The sequence below is a fragment of the Ammospiza nelsoni genome, chromosome Z (genome assembly GCF_027579445.1).
Source record: "Ammospiza nelsoni isolate bAmmNel1 chromosome Z, bAmmNel1.pri, whole genome shotgun sequence".
In the NCBI taxonomy this organism is placed as follows: domain Eukaryota; kingdom Metazoa; phylum Chordata; class Aves; order Passeriformes; family Passerellidae; genus Ammospiza; species Ammospiza nelsoni.
The window spans coordinates 8717954-8730305 of record NC_080669.1 but is presented as its reverse complement, the minus strand read 5'-3'; positions in this window follow the sequence as shown (position 1 = coordinate 8730305).

The window sequence follows — 12352 nt, the reverse complement described above, 5'->3', positions numbered from 1 at the left end:
CCCCGCGAAGAACGTGAAACCGTCTCATACACAAGAGCGCACCGACAATTCCACCAGCAGGGAAATGAGCATGCAGACGTGAGCCACACGGAGAAACTACAGTTCATGCCAGACATTCCCTGTTCAACCTGTGAAACCTACAAATCTTGAGTTTGATTGCTGCTCTTTAGACTGTGAAAATTGTTTGTATCATAGAGCTCTTTCAGCAAAAGCATGGTGTCCGTTTTGTTCAAAAGAATTCTAAGATACCCAAATTTATAAAAACTGAAGGTCCGAGGGACAGTTTAGTGCCCTGAACAAGTGCTAAAAGATTTGCTTGAGAGCTGAAAGAGATGGGGAAGCAGCTGAACAGAAGCATGGAGTTTGATCAAATGATATACTGGCATTTGTTGGTTTTGGTTGCTTGCTTTTGCAGTGCATATATGCCTGTAGATCAACCAAAAATGAATGTTTACCTTGCTTTAGCCAAGTCAGCAGGCTCAGACACCATATGTTTGACCAATTTGAGCCCAGACAAACCCTTGGTGACCTGTTTGGTCGGTGTGCCAGTGCCAGCCAAGGAATGGCCAATAGCCAATCGTGACAAATACTGGTGTGAGGCTGCCAACGAGACCAATCCCATAACCAGCTAGCATCATTGGGCCCCTGATCTGCTTAGAGCACCTTCTAAACCTCAAGAATTGGAATTCTTGGTTCATTTCTAATGGAAATTTGTGCTGCCTTTCAGTACCAGGGAGATCCACAGTTAAATGTTACTCCCCATCATCCTGTGGACAGATACTCAAGTTTGTGGTGCAATTGTACTACCCCAGTGTCCCCTAAGGGTGAAACTGCTGACAAGCAGATGACCTAGATGAATCCCCACAACAGTTAGTAACAGAATATTGACTCATTTGTGGAGATGAAGCCTGACAGGGAATTCCTCAAAAATTAAGGGTGGCCCATCTAGCATCAGACAACTCACTGGGATAGCACCTATCGTTAAAAAAGCCATCAAGAGAAAACAGAATAAAGATTTGCCCATCATTATAAAGAAAAGTGTAATAGCAATTTCAGACCTAGGGCCCTGCTAAATGAGTTACATCAAATTTATTTCTGCATCCACTTGCCTCGGGTGAGGCATTGAGACCATTATAGAGATTGGGGTGTTGGCTGGAGAAAGAAGACAGTGCTACTTGCATTGCAATTAGTGACGTGATGACTGATGTTAGTGTTGTCAGACATGCAACCTTACAGAACAGAGCAGCAATTGATTTTCTTTTACTGGCACATGGACATGGTTGTGAGGAATTTGAAGGATTGTGTTGCATGAACCTGTCTGATCACTCCGAATCCATGCAGAAAAGCATACAAAAGCTGAAAGATTTGACAGCTCCAAAAAAAGAAGACAGTGGGTCATGGTTAGATGATTTGTTCTAAGGATGGAGCTTTGCACCTTGGCTAAGGGGAACTTTGTAGAATAGGTCTCTATGGATTGGGTGTTTTGGTAGTGGTACTAGTGGTAATACCTTGCATACATTGGTGTGTGTGGCAAATGATGGACAAAATGATCAAAGAAGTTTTTGTCACACAAGAGAGAGAGGTAGGGAATGGTTTCACAGAGAGTTCTTGAAATCTCACACAGATGGTGGATGAAGGTATGGACATGGAGGGAGGTTTTGAATTAAGACCTTGGAACAGGCGAGACTTTTTTGGAACAATGACTTGTAATTGCTATCAGACATGACTTTTGCCCTTTGAACTGACTGGACTTTTAAAGCATTAAAATTGCTGTGTTGGAGTGTAGCAATGCTTAATGCGAGCAAAAAGGATGCTTTAAGCAAGTAATAAGCAGGTATGCTGCAGTAAAGCTATGAAATGCAAGGTAGTTAATAAACGACATGGATACAAAGGTTTCTTTTTAGTTGTACTGAGAGGGGGAATTGTGGGAATCCTTCAAATCAGGGGGTTTTGGGAAAGCTACAAAAGGCAGAGCTCAGAGAAAGCGGTTGGAGCTAAGCAGCTCTAGATTTTCATGTCTTTCTTTTTGCTGATTTATGACCGGAGATAGCTCAGGGATGCCACTTGCTCGGTTTCTCTGCTGTTTAGGCTTGTAAGTTTTCTGCTGCTGTCTAGGTGGCCTGGAAAGGCCCAGGGATGGCCTTGAAGAGCCCGGCGCTTCAAAGGACGAGGAGAGACTTCTGATCTTGTCTCGGTCTTGGTGTTTATTAATTGTTTATCTAAAAGATTTTCTTTCAGCCCGACAGAGGTCTGCACAGCAAGTCAGCCATGGGCACACTCCGCAAGCCCCCGGGCGGTCACTTATCTTTATACCCGAAGTTACGTGTACAATATTTATCATTTTTCCCCAATACCTTCTACCCTTATTAACCGGTGCACTTCTAGTAATAACCAATCCCAAAGTGCCACCATCACCACAGAAGATGGAGGCTAAGAAGAAGAAGAAGAAGGACAGGACACGCCCCAATTCCTCCATCTTACTTCTTTAGACCCCCCTGTACCAAAATCCTAAACCCTGTGTTTTACACTCTAATTAACTTATCCCTTCACCATTCACCCAGTGAATTCCTCCCAGTCCTCATCCAGGTGTCGTCTCCTGTGTAGGATCAAAGCCCTGCCACCAGACACTTGTGGCAACATTCCAGGACTCCCGAGCCCCCCAAGGGTGGTCTCGGCCACTCTGCACCTCCATCCTGAGGTGCTGAGATTCCACAAGCAGCAGCCATAGGATTTGTCAGCACAAGAGTTATAGAAGTGGAAAAGTAAGGAGAAATAGCAAAATGGCCTGTGTGTTAGTGCTTGCCTAGAATAACTCGTTAGCCTTCAAAAAAGTATCTCTAGCAAGATATTAGGAACTTCTCAGCTTAATAATGGAGCTCAGTGCATTGTGTTTTAAGGCTTACAAGCAGGTATTGTATTCAAAAGAAGCAAGCACTGTTTTAACAAAAGGTACGTGTGCTTATAGTGGTTGGATAGAACTACTGTCAGTATGCTTCTGCTTTGTGTGATTGGTCAAAAAATTTTTCAAGTAAGCTGTGCCATTAAGTTCTTTGCCTGCTGCCACAGATGTGAGCCGCTGGCATCTTCCCATAGTCAGACCCAAGTAATGAGACTGATGCTGGAAAACAAACAGCTCGAGGCGCGTTCCTCAGCAGTCCCGTCCCGTTCGTGATTTGTACAGGGACCCCCGGCCGGCAATAGTGTATAGATGTTAAATTACATCCATGATAAATTAATAGGTATTGTTTCATTAATTTTGATACTTTTTCATTTCATATAGATTTATATATTTTAATTTAATAAAGATTTGATTTCTTCCTCCAGCTTGGGAGAGCGAAGAATTACAACAGTGCAAAACCTTCTGCCCACACAGCAGTCAGCCCCCGGGCGTGTGCATGCACACCCACCCACTGCACTTGCTCTTCTCAGCATCTCAGGGCTGCTGTTTGCACAAAATTGGGATGAATTTAACTCAACAGAGCCACGGCTGGTGTGTCCAGCTTGTCATGAACACTCATGTGGCAACGAACAACACAGAGCTCTCAAATCACATGATCACAGGTCATTTCATTCCTGCTGGGCACTGAGGACATCTTAAAAGTGCCAAAGACACAGAAAACGGGGTAGAAAACACTGGCATCATGGTACTGCTGGTATCCTCATGAAGGATAATCTCTTGAATTTCTTAAGGTGGGAGCTTTCCAAAAACTAGGAAAATTGCACAGCACTGGCAGTCCAATTGTGAATGGTTTTCTTGACTTGGCAAAGCTGGGGTGTTAGCAATGGACTCCGTCCTTGGTTCAAATCACCTGCCCTCACCTGCAGACAAAAGCACCACCACCAGCAGCAGAAGCTACTTCAGTCAATTTTCTCAAAAAGCTCTGTTAAATTTGGGAGAGGAAAAGAAAACAGATCAGACACTGTGGATTAATGACAAGACTCTGAGGAACAGTTCCAAAGCAAAGGGCAGCAGCTTCTCTCTGGGCCCCTCCTTGTGCTCCAAGGCAGCCGGGCTGCCCTGGCTGCCCAGGACCCTGCGCCCCGCGGGCTCTGCAGAGCTGCACAGCGGGGAGGCAGCTTCGGGCACCTCAGCCCTGGGCAGGAGTGGCTGCTTGCTCTGCAGGGCTGCCTGTGGGCAAAAGCAGGGTGCTGGCCTTCTGCTCTTGGCCCTAGCCTGGCCTTGCAGGGTAATCCTGTTCCCTGTCTCAAATGTGCTAAAGACAGACTTGTTTGTTTCCAGCTCTTCACAGCATTGATGTGCACTGCAAAATACCAAAGGACTAAGGCCTGAACAACAGACCCTGACTGAAGCCTCCACAACAGGACCCGAGCCAAAGCTGCTCTCTAGATGATCTTTCCAACCCAATGTTCTATGTATCTGCTCCTTAACCAAGTATTACTGTCAAAAATATTGTTGCCTCCATTCACTGGTGAAGCATGTCTGCATCTTTCTGCATGAGGAAAACGGACAAGGCCACACCTGGTCTTGGTTCTTCCTTGAGCCCTGGGCAGGCTCGGGGAGAAAACCAAGAGGAGAATGAAACCAGCTGTGCCCCAGCAGAAGCTCTGGCACATTGCTCGTCCAGAACTGTCGGAGCCGGGCTACTCTCACAGCGCACTCGGGAGCCTCGTGGCCGGCAAAGGTGGAGGCACCGCAGCATTTCCCGGTTCCCGGCCGTGGCTCTGCAGGGCTTGGCTGGGACAGCTTCCCCCAGCTGATGTGCAGCTCTGGATGAAGGGGAAAGCATTGTGGTACCTGGTGATGTATCTTCCTTAATAACCAGAGGCACCCTTTTGTAATAATGCTGAGGTGCTTTGCTTAGCTTATTCTTTCCTGACTCTTTTTTGCTCTTTTGCATTACAGAAAATTACACTGTTCCTTCAGATGGTGTCTGTGTCTGCATCTCTGACCCTCCCCAATATCAAAACAAACATACAGCCAGTTTAGCACGAGACCTGCCTCTCTGCCAGCCCATCTCTTGGCAAACACCCCTGGCGGCCATCTCCACAAATGAAATTCCCACTTTGCAACTTCCTTTTCTGCAGGCAAGTGAGAAAAGAAGCCGCTCCCAATTCTGGACACCTCCAAAAACCAGCTGCTTTCAGCAGTCACAACCCTGAAATATCAACCTCCTTCCTTAAGCTGCCACAGGGAGCTCCCACCAAGAGGCCTTTTGTCCAAGGATACCCACAGAAGAGCTGGAGAAGGGAGCAGATTGAAACACAACTGCTTCAGAGTTTAAACCTGCCTTTATCAAATGAGAACACACCAACCTGTCCCAAAGGGAAAGCAGGCAGGAACGAGAAGCTCCTCTCCCACAACAGTAAACTCTGTGCTTCCTTCTGTTCCAGCTGAAGAGTGGAGGCCATGGGCTACACCTCACTTTGGGAAGGAGCCCTGGGAATTAGCCTGATCTGGGAGGGCATATAAAGAAGCTCTCCAAAAAGCAGGAAAAGATCCTCTGGAAGGAATAGATGATGACAATATTTCTGCAGAAAAGCGAAAAAAAGGATAATTGAAGCATTTCAAAGTGCCCAGACTGAAATTTATTTGCCAGTACGAAAACCCCAAAGTCTCTGTGGTGTGTCAAGAAGCTCAGGAATGAACTGCAAGGCTTGGATAAACATCATTGGTGTTGTTAGCCTTAAGAAACACATAATCCCATAAGCGATTATATGCAGGTGCTTTTATTAAGACCTCTGGGTTTCAGGAGTATTCAATTCAAATCTGACTCCAACCATATATTTGAGATGATCATGCTTTTATGTTCTATCGTTACATAACTTCCATGTTAATTATTACACTTCTATTGTTCTATTGTATACATAGACTTCAGCCAAGCATAGCCCTCCCTAAATTTCCAATATAATTTTTCATGATTCTTCTCATGACTATATAATAATTATATTTAATTACTAAACAATCATCACATCTAACAATTATATAATTTTTCTTACTGCTTATGCAGGCGCAGTTGATCTGGGAAAACACAAAGCCTAAAATTTTCAGATTCAATCTTTTACATTTTCCAGGGCTCCACTATCAGTGTCTGTCCCCCAGAGCACAAGCAGCTCCCCAACAAGACTAAGGGACAAAGCTTCCACCTTCAGCTCCCTACAGCAGCTCTAGGGAATCTCTCTCCATTGCAAGATCTCCTTTGTCAGTCTACAGTGACAGGAGTTGGTTGCAGGAGGCATTTGCATTGGAGCTCTCCCCAGATGGGGGGAAGAAAAGGAAAAGGTGATTCATGAGGAAAGAAAAGGGCAATGCTGTTTGGGAAGACACCAGTGTGAGTTTGCTACAAGTCTAGGCCAGAAATGCTTTGGAGAAAGCAACATCCATCCATTGGGCAGCACTTTGGCTTTGATATCCATGCTGACAAAATTGCTGCCCCTTCCTGCTGCTGTAGCTGACTCCAAATCACGAGAAATGCGCCAACTCTGCCAAAGACAGGAGGACATGCTGAGATGAAGCCAGCTAGTCTGCAAAAAGGAGTCCTAATTAATGTTTTAAAACACCCTCTTTTCACCCTTTCTGCAGCCAAGCCAGAGCAATGTCCTTCCTCTCTGTCCCCGATGGTTATCCAGGCATGGGATGCAGCATGTAGACAGAGCCTGTCACTGCTCCCAGTGCCCTGCCCTGCCCTTCCCTGCCTGCCTTGCCTTTCCCTGTCCTGCTGGAACCTGCTGTGATGTGCTGTGCTGTGCTGTGCCGTGCCGAGCCGAGCCTGGCCAGCGGTCACGTATTTCGGGAATGACTCTCCCCTGTGCCGGCCGCCAGCATAATGAACATAGCACTTTCTAACTTTGACTAGTTAGAGAGTCTTTGTCGGTGATTTTCAGTTTTAACAATTCAGGGAGCTTTTGTTTTCCCTGAAAGAAGCACAGCTGCTGCCAGGGGAAGCACACCCAAAGACCAATAGTGACCCAGCCTTCCCTTTGCTTCCCTTTTCCTTCCCTCACTGCTACACAGTGCTCTCATACCACGACCTCAGTGCTGCCTCACCCGAGCATTTAGAGCTGCCTCCACGCCATTCCAGGTGAAGTGCAGGTGCTCATGATTCTGAGGTTTTCCTAGCTTCTTGGGAGAAGGTGTTTGCTTCATCTGGACTTCTTGGCGTTTCATCAGAGGAGCCAGGAACAGGCAAATTTCATCTCCACTGTGAGCTCTTCATTCTGCTTGTTCCCATGGAGCTTAAATGCCAACCTGAGCTCATCGTTCCTCTGGTACCCATAGACCATCACAACCCTTCCCTGGCCTCTCCAGAGAGGAGCAGCTGCACATCTTCAGAGCAGCACTTGCCAGCCCGCAGCCCATCAGGGAGGGAAAGAGCTTCTGCCCTTGCTTTCCAAGCAGCTCCTGGTTAATGACCCTTTCAAGTGTTTTCCTGCAGTGCTCTATCATGGGTAGATCTCAAGTGAGAAGCAGGTAGAAAGTGTCAAGTTGCCTAGGAAGGGGGACCTTGAAAACAGACAGATTCTCTGCCTCATTTTCCTGTCCTCGCTGCAGATTTGGAGGGTGTTCTGGACATTTTATAGACAGACTCTCTGAAGGGGTACAAGGGCACGATGAAAGATATTGCCTAACAAGTGGTCAGTGTTAGGTGCACTCTCCTCTTTCTTTGAATGAAGCCAAACTGGGACTCTGATAGGACATTGCAGATGTTTAAGACTGTCTGCCCTGCAAATCAAGCCGTGCCATTGAAATGAGCTCGGTGTGCCCAACAACAGCTGCAGCTGAAGAATATGACCTCACCCTCAAGGCTGTTTATAGAATAAACTCACAGTACAAGTTTAGCATGCATGTCTACAGATCTGGGCTCTTCTTGGGTGAATCCATTTTCTGTGGTCTTTTGTGATGAGAAACCAAATGTAGCCAAATCCCAAAGCTGCTGGGAAGATGCACAAAGCTGTGATTCTAGGGTGTTGGGGTGTGTGTGTGTCTCTGTGTGTGTCTATATCAGATTTCCAGTTCATGCTTTAATCTATGTACTTGTCAATTTGGATAAATATTTTTAAGAGGAAGAACTCACTCCTTCAATCCCCTGGGAAGTTTGAATACATTTCTGGAACGGAGGTTGCTGTGTGCTTCCTGTGATGTTTGATCCAAGGCAGGACTAGAGCTCTGCATCCCAAAGACACATTTTGGAGCCTGACCAATGTGTTTGGATTCTTGCAGCCAGGCCAGACACTTCAGCCCCCAGCACTCAAGCCACCAGTGTAGGTTCTGCAGCATGGACAGCCACAGCTGGCTGTGGAATACTCCTGGGAAAGAGGAATTGCCACTGCTGGATCTGGACACGGTGTTTGAGACACTGGAGGAGATGTTTTCTCCCTCTGCTTGGGCAACTGCATTGGGCAGGGAAGAAAGGGGCTGGACTGAGAACTTGTGAATGTTGTTGCATGGCTGAGAAGGAAAAGCTTCTTGAGTTCAGCTGTGAATGGACAAGGAAGTATTTGCCTAGTAAAGCATGACTTCCTAAAGATGAGGGAATGAAAATGTCATCCATGAGTAAGGATGGAAAGGTGTTAGCCTGTGTTGGCCAAGTTTGGGTGCTCCTTTTCCTGGGAAGAACCCCTGATGCAGGAGCATTTGTGGCGAGGAAGTGGAAGCTTTGTAGGTTCTAAGAGGCTTTGTTTGATGGGAAAGAAGAGAAGAGTGTTTGGAGAAGTGACACTGAAGGCCCAGTGTCCCGTGCAGGGAGGGGCATGCCAGCGGTGCATCTGTTGCAGCAGCAGATGTGGGCTGTGCCTCTTTTGGGTGGGAAGGCCAAGGCAAAGCAAGGGCTGGGCTGCTGCTGCTGCTGTGTGAGCCCTGCCATGCGTGTGGGCGCTCCCAGAGCCGTGGCTGGGGCTGGGCTGCAGCTGCAGCTTTCTTGTCCTCTCAGTAAGCTGCTGCCTGCAGTCCAGTTTCCATCTGGGGAATCCTCAGCTGGGCAAACTGGCCAGTCTTGCTGTCCATGTTGCAGAGCTCTTTCCCCTTGCTCTTGGGCATCTCTGTGCGAAGAGTTGTGTGCTGCGGCCTGGATGAGACTTCTGTGCTCAGGGCTGTGGAGGAAGGAGCACATCCCTTTGCCAGGAGCTGGCAGGACTCCTGCTTAGCAGCCATTCCATGTGTTCAGTGTCACCCCCATGTTCAACACTGTCAGCTCTGACAGCTTTTGGACTGTGTTTGAGAAGTCAATTTTTCTGACTGTTGAAGGGCTTTGGGTCCCAGAGTTGTTGTTAGGAAGAAGGGATTAAGTGTGTGAGCCATGGAGTTGTTGGACCAGGTGTTTTGTGTAAGTGGTGAGAAGGGTTTCTTCCTTTCTGTTTCTCTTTCAAGGGCAATATTATTGTTGCCCCTGAGTCTTCAGGAGAGGAGCCTGTGGGCAGAGCTGCAGCAGAGGGAGCTTTGCCTGGCACCGAGAGCCGCAGGAACAATTCCCAGGAGCCCGAGGAGCTTGGTAGGGACAGAGCCCCCACTGGTTTCGAGAGGGGTGAGATGGCTGCTCTGAGCCTGCCTCTGGCAGGGAGGGAGATGAGAAGGGTTGAGTTCCTGTCTGCAGGCTTGGTGCTTCCTGGTGCCTTGAGTTCAAATCCTGCACGGGCACAACCTGCCTGAGCCCTGCCCTCCACGCTTCTCCAGAGGCTCTGACACTGAGTCCTCTGCTGGGGCAAGAGAGCAGGGAATAAACCTGACCTTGTGGCAGTTGTGTCACCAAGCCAGGTGTCCCAGTTTTGTGCTGATGTCCGTGGATAAGTTTGCTGCAGGATGTCAGTGCTCTGGAGGCAACCCTGAGTGACTCTTGAAGCAAGAGAGGAAAAGCCCAGCAAAAGGTCAGTGTAGAAGTCTGAGCTTTTTGTCTCCAAGCATTAAATCCATGTAGTGCCAGTCTGCCGATAGCTGTAGTGAGATACATTAAAAATACAAGCAGCAGAAGCTCTGAGGCAAGGAAATCATTAGTCACAGATCCAGGAGCTCAAGGAAAATCTGAAATCACCCCTTAAAGTTAGTGAGAACTAAAGGAGAGAGAGAACACTTTGGGTCTGCATCCTTGAGCAAAGCTGGTGCTGCCTGAAGTCCTGTTAGGGAGCTCTTTCCTTCACAGCTGTGAGAAACAGAATTCACTGCTTAGAATTATAAAATGTATAATACCAATTGGATAAAAAAAGACAATATTTGCAGCACTGTGGTGCTCGGGGCTAACACCCAAACAACACCTGGTGCTAAGTGACAGTGTTAGCTTTATGGTGTTACATTGCTGAGAGGCAAGTATATTCATGTGTTTCATGAATTTTTCAAGCATTCTTGGGAATTTTCTGATGTTTTGGGAACTCCTTAGCTTGATTGCTTCACACTCAGTTTTACTGCATGACATCCTTTGCATCAGGTCAACATGTATTATTTCTGCTTGTGTCTCCTGATGTTTCACACCCTCTGATAAGGCTTTAGTAGGTTCTCCCTAAATTTCACATGGTATTCTCTAATTGTCCTCTGGTGCTCTGGTTTGTGTCACGGTTATTTTATCACTTGGACAGGTTGGTCAGTGGACAGCCTTACACTGACTTTAGTTACACACAAGCCTTTTTTCCCATTAAGTTTTGCTAGGGTCTATAACACAATACATTCATCACACAATTGTTTCCATAAGTGATGCATAGATATTATATTCATTATGCTACTGTTTCTATGAGCAACACAATGCTGATAAATTCTATTATATTACAAGCAGCTACAAGAGTTCTAACTGATGCTATTTCTAAATACTTATAATCACTAACAATGCCCATAAGCTAATACATAAATGCCTAAGCCAAAAATACCTGGTCATTTGTCACGGAGCTGTTCATCCCAGAGCTGGCGGTTGTTTTGGAGGAGCTGTGGCTCACTGCAGAGAGCAGGTTGTAGATGGCAGGGAATGGTGCTAGTTGATAACTCAGCTCCCAGCACCTTCAGCTTCAGGCATTTCAGTGAGGACTGAGGTGTCTCTGTCAGCACAGAGAAAGAACCAGGCTGGGCTTCTTTGTGGCAGCTGGGTCTGTCTGTGTTTCAAGCTCTCATGGGTGCCTTGGCCCTGCGAAAGTATCCCAGTACACTGAGGGCTTTCAGTGTATTGGGGTACTTCAAAACTTCAGAAGTTACAAACTCTTGGAAGGAGTCTGGCTCTTTGAAGAGCAGGCTTCAAATTGCCAGTGAGATTTTGCCTTTCGGCTCATCTTTTACAGACTTTGATAGAAGGACAGTTACTTCCAAGAGGACAAATGATGCAGAGAGGCCAATATTGACCCAATGTTCCCTTTGCTTCCCAGACTTCCAGCTAATCTGCCTTGCCAGGAGGGCTGCCCTGCATGGGAAGAAGGACCAGAGGCAGAGCCTGTGAGCATCAGACGGGTGGAATCCCTTAGTGTACACATAGATTTATAGATTTCTACAATTCTCTTTCTATATCCATATAGTTGCATTTATAGATTTACAGAGGTGTGTTTATATGTGCATATATATACATCTATATAGTTAAATTGATCTCTATTGTTCTAGATGGGATAGAATTAGTTACATTTCTAGATTTTGAGATCTACATTTATACAGTTATTAGAGTTACATTTACATGCCTACATTTAGACACCTACATTTAGATGCTTAAATTTAGATGCTTAGATATAGATCTAGAAATATGCTGAGTCATTTAGTTAGAGGTATGTGGAAGTTTAGATGCATAGATTGAGCTGTGTAAGCCTAGGCTGCATTTTTACCTCTTTCCCCCCTCGGCTGCCTTTTTTCACCTCTTGCTTTTGCCCCTGTGCCCCCTGTGTCCCCTGTCCCTGTGCTGGGTCCGAGCTGGCGGCCGGTGCGGGCGGAGCAGCACTTCCAGCCCCGGCTGTCCCTGGAGCGGTGGGAGCTGCCGCTGGCCCCAGGCACTGTCCCCTGAGGAGCTGCTGAAGGACGGTGAGACAGAGGGGGCTGAGGGGGCTGAGGGGGCGGTGGTGCCGAAGGGACGCTGACCCTGAGCTGCTGCTGGGGCTGAGGGCTGTGGGGCAGCCGAGGGCCACGGTGGCACTGAGGTGACAGGGAAGTGGCACAGGCTGACAGACCAAAACTTCCCATGCATTTCTTCATCAATCTGCAGAAATGTTGGGTAAACAATTTGCTATTCCCTTTACTGATGCTTCTAGTATTGCGTGATCCTGTCCTGCCCGGTCAACGAGATGGCATTGGTTTAGGCATGGTGTTAGCCCTAGGGGTACTCAGCCCTTGCGGTTATGGCAAATGGATGTAACTCATGTAGAAGAATTTGGTCAGGAAAAATTTGTACATGTTTGCATTGATACCTATGCTTGTGTTTTATAGGGTACTCTCTTAACCGGTGAG